Genomic DNA, 16,428 nt, shown 5'->3' on the forward strand with positions numbered 1-16,428 from the left:
TGATAACACATACTTTATGTTATTCTCTATACTATACAAAGTAAACAAAATATAATAAATACAATTAATATAAAGAGTTAGACTTTTTCTTATTTCATGTATCATAAAATACAACGTAATCAGGCATGTAGTTCTCACTTTTTTAAAATTGGAAGTTTGTTTAATATTACTCATGATTAAAGTTGGGCCAAATCAGAGAAACTGGTGAAAACCAGGCTCCCAAAATTACTCACAAAGGAAATACTAGAAAGTTTCCTCAAAGTCAGGAGACCAAACTTCTCCTAATACTTAAAATTATTAATAGAAAAGGGCATTCTAAGAACCTGTACTAAAGAAAGTCTGTTTTGTTTCTAAGTTTTACTCCCAACCTGGGTATCCTGAAAATATACCTGGACGTTATTCTCAACCCATTACCTAACACTTTATTTTTTCAGGACTTGGTAGAAGGCAATAATCTGTATAGGAATTATTTTATTGTGGAATTTATTTTTCTTGTTGAAAATTTCATGATCTTTGAAGGTATAGTCTGTACTGTGTCAGACACAGGGTTAAGTGTAGTTACAGATCCAAAGATGAACAAGAGAGTTATAGCCTCAAAGAAGGTCACCACTAATTGAGAATAAAACAATATATAAACTTCATTATAGGAAAAATTGCTGAATGTTATAAAATATAATACCCACCTGCTGTTGTATCACTATCACAAATAACGCTCCATATCATCTTTATCAAATTCTACACTGTAATGTTCCTTATTACTTATTTACAACCTTAGTCAAATAAACATTGGTGTAATTCATTTGTCTTCCTTGCAAGACTCACTATGTCACTTTATTTTGTCCCTACTTAAAATAGGGACAAAATGTCTTGTTCACTAATGTAGTCCGCACTTATTATACAGCGTCTCCTGTAATAGTAACAGCTCCTCATCTTCATGCAATTACTTTATATCCCCTTTCTCACTTCACAGCCTCACATCCAATTTCCCACTTCCTTCTTTGCAAACACAATTACCTTAAACAGTATAACTCCGTTTAGCATCTCACATCCTTTGATGATTGTTGTCAGATCTTTTACTTCCACATATGTTATAAATCCATCAGTGCACTGGACATATTTTGTTCTTTTGGGCTTAAATCATTATTGATGAGAAATCAGCAAAAATTCTTCCCATTGTTCATATGTATATAATTTTTTTCCTTCTGGTTGTTTTCAAGATTTTCTCTTTATCTTAGTTTTCTACAATTTGACTAACTTTCCTTAATGTGCCTGCTGATTATATTTATGCTGTTAGTGGTTGACTGAGCTACTGGAATCTAAATGTAATTTTCATATCATTTTAAAGGTTTTAGTCTTTTTCTTCAAATTTTTTCTGTCCCAATTAATTTATCGTTTGATATTGTTCCACTCAGGTCCCCAGAAACTTGGCTCATTTTTCTTCATTCTTTGTCCCTCTGTTCTTCAGACTGATAATTTCTACAGACCTGCCCTCAATTTACTGACTTTTTTATTCTGTCACCTGTAATCTGCTAAGACCATCAAATAGTTTTCTTACATTTTAGTTAGTTCTAAACTTCTCATTATTATTTTCTCCATTTATCAGATAAGATTAGCATTTATGATTAATTCAGACTACTTTTTGCTTTAACTATTCAAAGATATTTTTAATAGATGCTTTAAATCTGTATTTGTTTAGTATAACCTTTGTGTCATTTCAGGTTTGGTTTCTACTAACTGCCTTTTCATGACTATGTGTAATACTCGTTAGTACACACATATATATAATTATATAGTTATATATTTATCATTATTTCTTTGTATGATCATTGCTTTGGGGGTGAACAACTGCTTTACTGAGAAAATTTACCATATAATTTAACCATTTATCTAAATTGAATGACACAATGGTTCTTAGTATATTCTCATACTTGTGCCATCACCATACTCAATTTAAGAACATTTTCATCACCCCTAAAAGAAACCATGTACCCTTTTGCAGTCATGCTACCCATTTTCCCCCACTAATTTACTTTTATCCTCTATAGATTTGCTTATTCTAGACATTTCATGTAAATGAAATCATAAAATATGTGGTCTTTTGTGACTGGCTTTTTTCACTTAGCAAGATGTGTTCAAAGTTCATCCATGTTGTAGCATGTATCAGTACTTCATTTTTTTTAGTACTTAAAAGGAAGATATTATTAATATTTATTTTGTCAAATAGTCATTAAAAATGCCCCCAAGCTCCTATTATGTAACTCTTAATCTTATTGAGACATTTTAACACAAAAATAAAGAACATAATCCCTAATGAAGGGTTGCTGCACATTGACTAAATTTAGCCACATGAAAAACAGCATTTCTTTCTTACTGTGGGTCATTAAAAAATTCTGGTGACTTACTTTTTTGTCTGATATCTTCAGCAAAAAGGGTATAGCCCAACAAAGGCGACTTTTTGCTTCCCTTGTAGGAACTTAGGTGACATGGGAAAACCTTATGGCTGTTCAGAAGTGTGCGTCTCCCCTCTCCTCATCTGTAAAAGACAAGTTAGACCAGATGATTTACCTATTACTGCATTCAAAAAAAAGTATGAACACCCATTATGTGCCAGGCATTATGCTCAGCATTATGGCTTTTAAAAAACCTTCAATTTTATAGTCCTTTATCATTCAAGTCACATGTATTAGTTTGTTTTAATAGAACTGCTTTACTGACTTTTTCTAATTCCAGGCAGTGGACTAGGCTGCGGCGGCAATAAGAAGTTCAAGGCGATGTGCTGCAGAGAAGCCAGTGGTTACGTGGGTGTTCTGGGATCAGGCTTCACAAGAGAAGTGACACTTGAGAAGGGTATGCCAGCCAGGACAAGATATCTCAAAGCTGAATGGGAATCCAGGCGGCTGAATGTAAATCACATGCGTAGGAAGGGGGATTTTTACCTCTGAGATGAGCTGCTGGCTGGGCTTTTTCAGCAGAGAAACGACGGTGAACCTCATCCGGTCTGCCGCACCAAGGATAAGGATGGCATGTCCAAGGAAGGGACCCCAGCAAAAGTCCCAGGATTAAGGTGCAGCACTACAGGCAGGAAGGAGGGACCGGGTTCCAGGCAGTTTTAAAGCAGAAACACTTGCAAAAGTCAAACACCACCTGCACGAGCTCCATCAAAGATCTGACTTCTTTTTCCTGTAGCTGCGACCCCGTTTCTTCCCATCATCCCACCGTCACACCTCCTTTGTCTGAACTTCTTAGGTCAAGGAAGGTCATCAGGGTTCGACATCGGCCCTCAGGTTCCGGCCTTTTCCTTCCGCACAACCGAGTCAGCCAACCAACCGCGTCCTCCCGTCACCTGAGATCCCGGGTGATCGCTCTCGCGAGTCCAGAGGCGCTAATCACGCAGGCGCGCAGGCGCACTGACCCCAGTCTCCCTTAATATGCCATGAGAACAGTGAATATGCCGTTGCATATTTTCTTTATTCATGAGTTTATGGATATTTGGATTGTTTCCACTTCATGACTGTTATGAATAATGTTTTCTTGAACCTCCATGTGTAAGTTTCTGTGAACATGTTCTTATTTCTCTCCAGTAGACACCTAGGAGTGGTATTGCTAGATTGTATGGTAACACTGTTTTTTTTTGAGGGGGGGGATTGGGTTTTTTTTTTGTTTTTGGTTTTTTGTTGTTGTCGTTTGAGGAATTGCCAAGCTGTTTTTCAGAGAGACTGCATTATTCTGCGTTCCCACCAGCAATATATAAGAGTTTTAATTTCTCCGTATCTTCATTTGCTGTCGTTTTGATCATAACCATTATAGTGGGTGTGAAGTTGTGTCTCACTATAGTTTTGGTTTGTGTTTCCCTGACGGCTAATGATGTTGAGCATCTTTTCATGTGCTTATTGGCCATTTGTATGTTTTTTTTCTTTTGAAAAATATCTATTCAGAACCTTTGCTTATGTTTTAAATGAGTGTTTTGCCTTTTCATTAAGTTGCAAGAGTTCTTTGTATATTCTGGATATAAGTTTCTCATCAGAAATATGATTTTTAATATTCCATTCAGTGGATTGTCTTTTCACTTTCTTCATGGGATGTTTTGAGGCATAGAAATGTTTAATTTTGATTAAGTCTAGTATATCTATTTTTTTTCTTGTGATACTTGTGCTTTTGGTGTCACATCTAAGAAACCATTGCCTACTGCAAGGTTGTGAATGTTTACACCTATGTTTTCCCTCAAGTATTATATATTTTTAATGTACATTTAGGTCTTTGATCCATTTTGAATTAATTTTTGTATTTGATGTGAGGTAGGAGTCTAACTTTGTTCTTTCATGTGTAGTTATCCAGTTGTCCCAGCATTATTTGTGAAAAAGACTATCCTTACCTCACCAAATCATCTCAGCACTTTTATTGACGGTAGTTTTTGTTTTGTTTTGTATTAAATTCTGGACACTTTGGATACTATCTTGTAAAAATGCAGAATTCTCTTTATGAAAATTTTAATTTTAGCTGGCAGTTTAGTTACTTCTGGGTCCCCTTGAATTTATTTAGACTTGTTTTACACTTTGTTGATGTAGACTCAAGGGAGGCCCAAGGTGTTTCCCAGGCCCAATAGGTTGGCAATACTCAAATTCCATGTCCTATCTTCCCTAAGGATTTTTTTCAGACTTGGATTTCAGCTTTGTCAGGATGTCATTATTTTGAGGCCTTTCTGGCATCTCAGCTTACATGTTAAGGAGATCTCTCCAATGGCAAGGCCAGATGTCACCAGACACTGTTTTTTGTGCCTTTCCCCATGACCAGCACTGCTCCATTGCTACTCAACCCTGTAGAGGTTGGTATCCCATTAGACTTGAGTGGTCCCATTTTGTGCACATATATCCCAGCCCTTGTGCACTGGCAGGTGTCTCACCCTGACCAATGGCATTCCTTCTGCACAGAACTGCCCTTCCTGATGCTTTGCCCAACAGGTTCCAGCCACTTCATTCTAATCACTTTCTACTCAGCTTTGTGGGATTGTGTGCTTTGTTGGGACCCCAGCTCCAAGCTGTGGTTCATTGGGAAATTGTCCGCAGGCATGAAGCTGGGAATTTATGGGGCTAAATTGAATTTCCCTTTATGTAAGACTCACAGCTATGTACTGCCTGTTGCCCATTACCTGAAAACAGCTGTCCTCTCTTATCATTCTTTATAATGGAAGGGCTAGTCTGGGTACCAGTTACTCCATTATGGCTATTTAATGCAGGCTTTTAAAAAACTACTTTACAATGGGAATATATTTGTTTCATTTTTCTAAATACTCAGAATCACAAAATAATATTACTTATCCTGAGTATCATTTGTGAAAAATAATGAAATTGTCTACCATATGTTTAGTATCCTGGAATTTTTTTAATAATACTACACTGAAAAGAGGGCTTAGTACATTTTGTAAAATTCTAAGAGAGACTGATAATTCTGAAGTGGCCTTAAGAATTACAGTGTAACTCTTTCAATAGCAAAAATCTAAGGAAAATTGAAAAATGCCTTCTATAAATCAGCTGAATTATTTGAATGCAATTCAAGTTACTAGAAATAACTTTCTAAAGAGTGCAAATAATACTGTTACAAGAATCATAATGAGGGGGAAATTATTCTAAAGAAGTAGAGTGCTCAGCTGGAGGAGATAATTAGGTAATGAATGGTTAATTGGTAGAGTATGAAGTTGGTGTGTAGGTATATCAAAGTAGATTAAAAAGTCTCAAGAGAGACAAAGCAAAGGAGAAAGCAATTTAGTGTATTAACCAGTATCCTCCCTCCACAACTCTTAGACATATGTAAGAGCATAATCTTTTAGGGAGAAAACTGATAGCATTCATTTATTCACTAAATGGAGAAAACTATGAAAATTATTTGGAAGCATTAAAATTATGAAAATTATGGCATTGAGAAATTAATTAAATAGCTATATAATTTAACTCGACTCTCAGATCTTTAATACATAACACTAAATCTTTTAAAGTAAAAGACTAGCACCCTGAGGTTAAAAAGTTAGCACTAAAGAGAACAGAACTACTCAACACAGGCAACCAGAAGATTCCCATAGACTAAACACATAGGTATACAGCAGGCCACTACTGTGCTCCCCAAGTGCTGGACTGCGGTAGAAACAGCACATTGTCTAGTAGAAGAAAAACATGTCCTCTTCCAGTAATTCCTTGGTGTAGTATTTTCTTATTTATGACACACAATAAATGGTCATTTGAAATTCTGCTTGCTGAGAAATGATCTCTGATCTCCCACAGACTTTAGTTTCTCTGAACTCTTTTAAGTGCAACTCTTTTGCACTCTTTTAGTTTCTCTGAACTCTTTTAAGTTCCTGATCAGCCAGGCCTTGTCTAAAAAACAAGACAGCCTGTTTGTAGGGTAGTCAGAAAAAATGCAAGCAGCCCAGTTAAACTGTATTTCAGGTAAACAACTTATGGGAGGAGGGTATAAGCATGTGCTAAATATTACATGTGACATACTTCTGCTATAGTGATTGCATTATTCATTGTTTATCTCAAGTTCAAATTTCACTGCATGTCCTGTACTTTTATTTATTAAATCTGTCAAATCTACCTGTTCAGTAAATGCATGCCAGCTTGGTTGGCAGTGGCAACTGGAGGTTGCGACTGTAGCCTCAGAGTCTGGGAGACTTAGGTCCTTATATAAGAACTGCCTCCAGTTGACCTTGTTGGGTATGATTTATTTTTTCAACTGTAAAAGGGCATAATTATAGTATATTTAATATTCTTGTTGGAAGGATTCAAAGAATTTTTTTTAAAGTGACATGACAGCAATGCCAAGTTCCTACAAATAGTAAGCCCTCAATAAATATAAGCTATTTATTTAATAATATAAATTATTATTTTTCATTCAAAGAGAATGAGACTTAGAGTATGTATTTATATATATTTCCAATATTCAAAGATTGTTTCCTCAACATACTACTTCTCTATTAAGATATTTTGAAGTTCCCTTTTACCATCATAATATTTCATTCAAAACCTCTCAAAATTCTTAATACCTATGAACAATTTGAGCCATTTGGATCAAATAACCTTCTCAAAGCTGTGAAGATCAACAAACTAGGTCCATTATTTTCCTCTCTATTCTTCATGTAACTTTACTAAACTGTTTGCATAAATCAATGTGTAACCTACAAATATTAATAATTCACATGGAAATGAGATTTTAATTCTAAATATTATTATTAGAGCCTATAGAAAGATAACTATGTGAACTATGCTATACAATTTAGGAGAATAAAAGGTTAAAACTATAAAAATAAGTGTTTCACTTTATACACATTTATGTAAAACGTGTAGGATAAGCGTAGGATATAGAAAAATGGATGTAACATTAAGCTAGTTTAGAAAAAATTCAATCATCCGCCCAGTCCTCACATCCTATAGCTAATTTAAACTAAACACATTTATATGTATCTGGCTTCAGACTTCAGAGTTGAAGTGTGTGGGCTCTAATTGCGTCCTGGCAGTTATGTGCTAGAAGTTTAAGCAGGAGAGCTTTGAAATCTTTCTTAAATACTGTTTATATATTAAGTAGCTCAACATGTAATGTGATTAAACCAGTGAGTCTACAAATCAGTCTCAAGGGAAGAACATTCTTTGAACATCTGTGAAATTATTTTTCAATCATTTTAAATTTTATTTAAAATTAAAGAGGTGTCTTGAGAGTCCCCATTTATTCTTTTATTTCTTCCTATTGCCATCTCAGTCTGCATGTCAAGGCCATGCTTCTCTTTTGGTTGTTAATCAGTTTCATTTTGAGATGTCAGGATCAGACAAAATTCGGTGTGTCTGAAACCAATTCACTCTTCCTGTGAAATGGAACACTTTTCCTGAACATCCAATTTATATGCTTTGCCATTACCTAGGATCAAATGTAATTTCTGTTGTATTCTTCATTACAGTGTACAGTCAGTTGTCATGTCTTGTCGATTCTTCCCTCAGACCGTCTATTGTATGTGTAGCTCTAGCTGCCCACAATACACACATAAAGACACACACGCACACTTTCTATACCCATTCTTCACTTCTGGTCTGAGTAACCATTAATTTTAAATGGTTTAGAAGCTTTCTAATTGCTTCTATCTCTCCCCTTTAATTTATCCTGAATGTAACTATCAGATTAACCTAATAAGGTAACACTTTCTTCATGATTTTTTCTTATTCATACCAAAGCAATGGTGTCCAGTTAACATTGACCATTTTACATTACGATTCAGGTATGGTTTCTAATAAATAATTTTCTACATCACGAATCCAATTGTTAGTCATCCCATTTTGTCCCTTTTCATTTCGTATTGTAAATATTGAGTTCTTAGATAAGCTTTTTACCCTGAGTGGTCATGAATGAAATTTCAACTTTTGGCTTTGAAAACTGTAAGCCCTACTAATTACTAAAAGAAATCTTAAGATACAGAAAACTCCCCCTTCTCTCATAGAACTCAGGAAAGCAACTACTATCTTGTTATCATAAAAGTATCCTTTCCAAGTGTTATTTTTTAAGAAATAAGCCTTATAAGACACATGGGGCTTAGGTATCGCTGCTATATGCATGACAATTCTGATTCTGCCCTCGCACTAGCAATTTCACTTGATAGAATATGTAGTTATGTTCACCACAAGGCATATTTAAGAACACTATTTCTAGGAGCCCAAACTGCAAATGACCCAAAGATCTATCAATTATAGAACAGATACACCATACTATATTAAGATAACAGAATACTATAGAACAGTGAAGAATTAGAAAAACAGCCGGCTACCTCCGCCTCCTTCCGACGGATCCGTGCTGTCCCGCTGCTGCGCCGGCTCGGCCGCCCGGGAGACAAAGCACCGCTGCCGCCGCCACCGAGCGAGTCCCGGGCCGTGGGACTCAGTCCCAGAACTGAGCAGAGGGCGGGAAAGTGAGCAGTGGCCTGAGAGGTCCCAAGCCCCCAGGCCCCGCCGCCATGAAGTTGAACCAGCGCAGCCTGGCCTTCCACGCCACCTGCGACGCCCCGGCCGACAATGCGGGCTTCCAGTACAAGAAGGGCGGCCGGCATGCGGCCCACCACCGCCGCTGGCCTGTACCGCGCGGCAACATGCTCTTCTGCTTCGGGGACGCGGCCGGCCGTGAGCCCGTGGGAGTCATCATCCTGGAGGGCTGCACCGTGGAGCTGGTGGAGGCGGCCGAGGAGTTCACCTTCGCCGTGCGCTTCGCTGGGGCCCGGGCCCACACCTACGTGCTGGAGGCCGAGAGCCAAGCCGCCATGGAGGGCTGGGTGAAGGCGCTGTCGCGGGCCAGCTTCGACTACCTGCGGCTGGTGGTGCGCGAGCTGGGACACCAGTTGGCGGCCGCGCGCGCAGGCGACCCACTCCCGCCTCGCAGACCCCACGCGCTCCCGCCCAAGGAGGACGGCTGTGCCTTGTGGAGCGCGGAGATCCCCGCCCCCGCCGCCGCCCCCCCCCCCCCGCTGGCGCCGCCCCCAGACCCCTGCCCGGCCCCGAGCCCCCGCCACTACCGCCCTGCCGGCGGGCCTCGGCGCCCAGCGGGCCTCTCCACTCGGCCTCCTTCGCCCAGCTGCACGAGTCGTACGGGCAGGAGGTCGGGGCGCTGAGGGGCCAGTGGCTCCGCAGCCAGGCCCAGCCCTGAGGAAAGGGCTGAGGGCCGGAACCAAGGGGAAGCGGTCAAGGCCAGCCTTGAGGCCAGCACTGGTCCTGGTTCTGGTGCCACTCCAGCCCCAGGCCCTGCTCTGACAGGCCCAGCCCTGAGGCACGGGGATCTGGTCCTGAGGGCGGTCGCAGTCGGCGTAAGCCCTGAGGTCCCTGCCTGGTCTGCTCTCGGGGACTCAAGCTTGGAGAAGATGCTGGGTTCTGAGGGGTGCTTTGGGACCTCTGTCATTCAGAGAAAGCCCAGCCTTGAGGCCATCGTGCTTGATCCTCAGGAGAATCCAGGCCCTGGGTGATCCTCAAGCAGCCGGAGGGCTGGTTTTGTGGGAACTGTAGCCCCCAACCCAGCCCTGCAGGTGCCTCGGTCGCCTGTTCCGAATCACCTAGCCGAGGCTTGTTGCTGGCAACAGGCGTCCACTGGGGCAGCTGGGACCTGTGAGGGTCTGTGGCCTGGAAGGCACATGCGCAGTCAGCACTGGTCCAGAGGCTCCAGACTGGGCCTCACGCGGACAGGAGGCTGTGCTGCGCTACACCACACCTGGGCCTGACCCTGTGGCTCCAAGGCCCGCCGGAGGAGCTGCCTGGCTGCCGCCTGCCTGCCTGCCTCCGTGGGCGTGGGCTTTCATGTGTGCCCAGCACCGTGGCATGGCCAGGTCCCCGGGGCTCCCGGCCCGGAGTGAGGCCGAGGCAGCACTTTCACCGAGGCCTCAGCCAGGCCTTGCGGTGGTGCTCCTGGGACCGTAGCGGCCCTCTGGCCTCGGGCCACGTCTGTGCTACTGTGGCAGCCCTCACGCTCTCCCAGCACCGCTTAGCCACATCCTCTGCCTTTTCCCGAAGCCAGCCTGAGGCGGGGCCTCTCGGGAGCTCGCCTGACCTTGTCCAGTCCTGGGCTGGGCAGCTGTGGCCTGAGCTGACTTTCCAGCAGCTTCCCCTAGGGAGGAGGGGCCGTGAGTCAGCTCAAAGCCGTATTTGGCTTCCAGAACCCTCTCCTCCATCGCAGCCCCTCTCTGAGCTCGCAGACTCAGCCCCCTTCTCGCCCACAATATTCCAAGAGGGAGACCAGGTCTCGCTTTGCTTCAAGACCAGCTTCTGTTTTTCACTGACTACAGTGGCCGTTCTTCATCCAGGGAGAATCTCGGGGGGCTGGGACACCCCCGGCCCTCAAGCTGGGTCATGTTTACAGTCCTCAGTGCCCCCAAATTGGGACCCCCTGAGGACACCCCTGCCCTAATCTTTATTTCCCCAGAGGCTCCCTCTTGGTGACAGACAGACTCGGCCCTTAGCCCCTTCCTGCTGCCTTTGGAGTCCTTGGGGCATGGGGAAGAATGGGGGGCTGTCTGTGTGTCTGCAATCACCAGCTCACTGCTGGCCCAGTTGACTGGGGCTTCAGTTTTAATTTAAATACTTAGGGTGTTTTTATCCTAGCAACAAAGCTTGGTGTTTTCACTGCTTTTGTCCCTTGTTGGCTGGTGGGAAGGGATAGGGTGCCTGGTTCTGGGGTTGGCCAGTGAGGGAGGGGGGGATAGTTGGCACTGCCCCCAGGGAGAGGGCAAGGAGCCTTGGCTGGAGACACAGGGACCTCAAGAATCTCACCTGGTTCTTTACCTTCTCCCTGGCAAGCCCTGCTCTCCTGCAGGTGCCTCTAGGGGTCTTGGTACGCTTTCCATGCCCCTCTTCCCCAAGTCCTTAGTGGTGGGGATGGGGATGGCAGCTCTGGTCCACAGGCTTTGGGTCTCAGGGGGCGTTAGGAACTGCCCAGTGCCCATGTCCTGGCCAGACCTAGCTGGTGTGGTGAGGTGTTGGCCCCAGTCCTGGTGTAGGTTTACAAGCACTAAAGGTACAGTCTCCCCCCACCCAGCCCCAAAGCACAACCTGTGGTCAGGCTGCCTCCGGCATTGGGCGGGGGAGAGATATCAGGCAGCCTGGGAGAGGGATATAAAGGCTAAAATAGAATAAAGGTTTATCAAGTAAAAAAAAAAATTAAAAAAACCAGGATGGATTTCCATGATTCCATTTATAAAAGCTCAAAAACAGGCAAAACCAATCTATAGTTTTAGAAGTGAGAATAATGGTTACCCTTGCTGGCGTGGGGTCAGAGGGCTGGGGGAATAGTAGTTACTAGATGTGACTTAGAGGTGGGTGATGCAGATTGCCCTCTTGGCCCCAATTTCAACAACCTGATTTTCATATTGATTATTTCTTCCCTCTAAGCGCATTGATACCTACTCTTCCATCCATCAGTGACACTTCACACCTTCTTCTACTTTAGGTTTGACGTGTTCAGATCAGATTTTTAAACAGGACACTTTAGAAGAGGAATATTCCTAATATTCCTAGATATTCAGAATTAACACACACACACACAATTCTTCTTTGCCTTGTCTTATCCCTCCCTATGGTCATACATATCTATACATGTATAGATTGATTGCATCAATGTATATTATTGTACACCTATAATTTGAAAAGCACTGAACACAGTACTTGGAATACAAAAATGAACTCTGCATTCCCAGTCTTGTCGTATATGTGATCCTAATGAAGCACAAATAGCAATTTAATAAATTATATAATAGAGGTAAGTATAAAGCTATATAGGAATGCAGACAACTCACTGAAGGAAGTTGAAGTTTATATTACATATTGTCGAACATTTGATAAAACTACCACCTGTGATTGTATAGATGGCAATTTGTGAACTTAATAAACCCATAGTGTGTTAAGTTTTATTGGCTATGTTTTGGCAAACTATTAGAGGAAAGATATACTCGAAAAATACTAGTTTTATTTTAAGCCAAACAGAAATGAAGTCAGGGCATGGCAGTGGGGTTGGAGCAGAGAGAATAACACATAACACAGAAACAATAAATCAGAAAACTGTGTACAGTGTAGAAAAGAATGCTGGTAGGTAGATTTGGCTATTGGCATATGGACCTGAGTCATGTTTGTATATTTTCAAATGCCTTGAGATATTCTAATACATGAAGACAATTTGACATTCTAAGGTTATATTAATTTCCTCATAAAACTTTGTGGCTGTTCCCCACTATCTTCTGGTACATAGGATTTTAGAAGAGAAATTTGATAGTAGGCATACAGGTTTTGTTTTTCTTGCTTGATGTGTGTTTGTTTGTATTATTTTGTTTGATGCCTTGGTTCACCGTCTAGGATACTGTGGGATTCTCTCTTTAATCGAACAGTCCAATAAGTTCATCACAACATTTTAATTTTGCAGTTCCTGCCTCCCTCATTTCTTTACAACAGAACCTAGAATTAGAGGGTCCTTTGTTTGATAAATTTGGCTCCCTTTATTTCAGAATTTTTTTCTATTTATTTGTTTGAATGCAGTGTTAATTCAACTTCTTATCTAATTATGGCTAATTTTTGTTTCATTATTTCTTTTTAACAGGCCTTCTAGTTCCTTTTGCATGTTCCATTGTTCCATTTCCTGTTTTATAAATTTTACATTCTTTTTAGTCATTGAAAGTAAGAAGCAATTGTAGAGATGCTTGTGGGATATTTTTATGGAGATATCTGTGTGTGTGTGTGTGTGTGTGTGTGTGTGTGTGTGTGTGTGTATTTATTTAGATCTTTTTGTTTACCTCTGGTTCTCAGCAGCAAAATAACTTTTCTTCTAAAATTTATTTGTCAAGTTAGAATTCTTTCACAGAAACAATATGCAGCTTGAATGAATGATTCCTAAACCTGCTCTAACTCTCTGCCACAAGTACAACAGTTATGCCTCCAAGTGGGAATTTCTTCTCTTCCTTGGAGCACATTCACTGCCCAGCCCTCACTCATAGCACTCAGATGAGCACTCTCATACCTGGTTTTATTCCCATTTTATAGATCAGGCAATTGAGACTTAAAGAATTAAAATAATTTCCATAAAAGTAAAATAAAACCTGTACAAAACTATTGGGAACTAAAACTGAGGTCAGTGATCCCATTTTTGCTATATTGATATTTCTGTTCACTCCACACATGTATATTAATTTGTTGTTTTACTCAGATATTTTCCATTGATCCTAGAGAACCTATTGCTATGATATATCTATTACTGGGAAGTCCAAAATAGGTGATGTTTAATTAAATTTTAAAATATCCAGATTTTCCCAGAATGAGTATCTTTAGATATTCCTATGTCCCTTGATAGGTTCTGAGCCAAGTCAAATATTCTAGATGACATATTCTGAAGTGGGAGAAAAAAAGTTATTATACACCTAAGACGAAACCTCAGGAACAGAAATTTAATCTGAGCAAAGCAACTATAAAGCAAAGTTGTACATGTTTAGTCAAATTGGAATACCAGTGTGCCTAGAGCGAGCCGGTGAGGAGAGTCAGGACAGGGGTGGCAGAGGCAGGCCTGTCGCTGGCCTTCCTCAGCACACATGTCGGCCCATCCTAAAGAAAGAAGACCCGTGCACTGAACAACTCGTCCATTATTCTAGGTAGTCAGGATTTGTCTTTGTAATTTTGTTGCATGTCAGCAAGTTCACCAAGTGACAAGATGCTTAGGCAAATAGGTGGCGTCTTTTCCAGGATGCCATCTCATCTGTAAAAATGAGTTCTAATGCACTAGGGAAATGGAGAAGCTGCGGGCCAGGACCCATTGGGATTCATGTGACATCATAAGTGTCTCTAATGAAAGAAATTTGCCTTAGAAATACAAATTGAGAGTAGAACTATTATTTCTAAGTTCTTCTGTTATTTCTAAGTTTTCATCATACTGTTATTTGTGGCATTTATGACAGAGAATTCTCAGTGAGGCATTGCAACTGGTGTCTACACGTCACCAACAAGAACATGCTTGCTTCAGTCTTTTTCATACGCCCTTCCACCCATTTTTAACTTTGCTTTTTTTCTAAATGTCTAGGTTTGGAATATGAAAGCGCTGACACCATGAATACTATTACAGCTGCTAAGGTAGAAAGAGTAGTTGTATAAGAGAACAAACTCTTTTGTCCCCGTATATATCAGGTAAGATGCTGATGTACCTACATATCCTATATACACCAATATTTATAAATAACATCCACTTGTTTAGCTCACAATTCTGTGGGTCAGCAATTTGGCCTTAGTTCAGCTAAGCAGTGCATCTGCTGGGCTTGAGCTGACTCCCTCATGCATTGGCAGTCAGCTGGCGCTCAATGGCTTTACTTACACGTTTGGCAGTTGGCTGTCAGCTGATTCAGTGGTAGTGATTGTGTGTCTCGCATCACCCTGTGTCTCTCATCATTGAGTAGATTAGTCTGGGTTTGTTTACAACTGTCTGTTCCAATGTTCCAGAAGTAGCAAGCATGAAAGCCCCAATTCTCCAGTGCTTTGTAAATTCCTGCTTTGGTCACAATGGGATGTCTCATTGGCCAAAACAAGCCACATGGCTCTGGTCCAAGGGCTGCACCTACCTTTTATGACAGGGGGACAATGCTTTGGCCACAAATAGGGGACCTCTAACTCAAGCTTAAACGGTGGGGAAATCTGTTATCCCGTGTGTCAAGAAGCCCAGAGATAGGGTGTCCTCCACAATGATTGAATTGGGAGCTCAAAAATGACATCAAATTTCTTTCAGATCCATTCGACCTCTCCTCTCTGACATCCACAGTATTCACAGCATGCGTAGGCCTATAACATGATGGCCACAGCAGTTCCAGACATCACTTTTTACAAAGAAAAAGTAAAGGCAGAAGGGAGACGGTCTCTTCTGAGGGCTTGTTATCTGAGGAATAGGAGAAAGTTCCCAGAATCCCCCAGAGACCTCCTTTTATGTAACACTGGCTATATTGATGTCAAAAAAAAATTCCTGAAACAATCCTTTCCTAGGAGAGGCTATTACCATGACTACCTTAGACTGAACACCTGGCAAGGAGTGGGTCATAGATTAATTCAACAACTGTTTATTGCATACCTGCTATGTACGAGCATACGCCAGGCACCAAGGACATAGCAGTGAATGAAATAATGTCAATCCTCATGAAGTTTCATTCTAGTCAGAAGGATATACAGTAAATAAACAAGTACATACAATATACAACTGATAACAAATAAAAGCTACTGAGAAAAAAAAATGGTAAATGGGATACTGAAAGAGGATGGGGATGGGGGTTCTGATTTGTTTAGGAGAGTTAGGCAAGGTCTGACTGACCAGGTGACCTGGGTCAGAGGCTCGTAAGAAATGAAGTGCTTTGCCACAGGGATATCTGAGGAAAAGAACTCCCATGCAGAGGGAAAAGCACTTGCAAAGATCAGGCCTGAAGAGGTTTGTTTGAGAAAGAGTAAATAAGCCAATGAAACTGGATCAGAATGGTCTTGGGGATAGAGTGAAGGTCAGCATCTTATGCAGCCTGGTAAACGATAATAAGGTTTTGTATTTTTCTCTAAGTCAAAGGGGAAGCCACTTGAGGATTTTGAACTGATTTGTGACGTTCCTGAATTTACTGTAAAACATTCTGCTATGTTTCTAATAGACAATATGGGGCAGGGGCAGAGGCAGCAGAATACTGGAATGTTCCAGGTGAGCACCTGTGGTGGCTTTGACCAAGGGGGTGACGATAGAGAAGTGTCCCGGTTCTGGATACTTGCTAACCACGGAACAGAGAGAATCTGATGACAGATTTGATGCACATCATGAAAGTAACTTTTCTGAGCTGTCTATAAAAGTACCTACATCACAGTGTTGTTGTGAGGATTCCACGATATAATTTATGTAAAATTGTGTTCAACAGTTTCTAATATCCAGTCT

General features: G+C 41.3%; 1 pseudogene across 1 annotated transcript; it reads left to right on the forward strand.

Annotated features, from left to right (window-relative positions):
- The first annotated feature begins 8,965 nt into the window (after window positions 1-8,965).
- LOC307189180 (sesquipedalian-1-like) lies at window positions 8,966-9,669 on the forward strand (annotated as a pseudogene). Its single transcript has one exon. The product of its transcript is annotated as a sesquipedalian-1-like (transcript).
- The last annotated feature ends 6,759 nt before the right edge of the window (window positions 9,670-16,428 follow it).

The sequence above is a fragment of the Stenella coeruleoalba genome, assembly GCF_951394435.1.
Source record: "Stenella coeruleoalba genome assembly, chromosome: 1".
Taxonomy (NCBI): domain Eukaryota; kingdom Metazoa; phylum Chordata; class Mammalia; order Artiodactyla; family Delphinidae; genus Stenella; species Stenella coeruleoalba.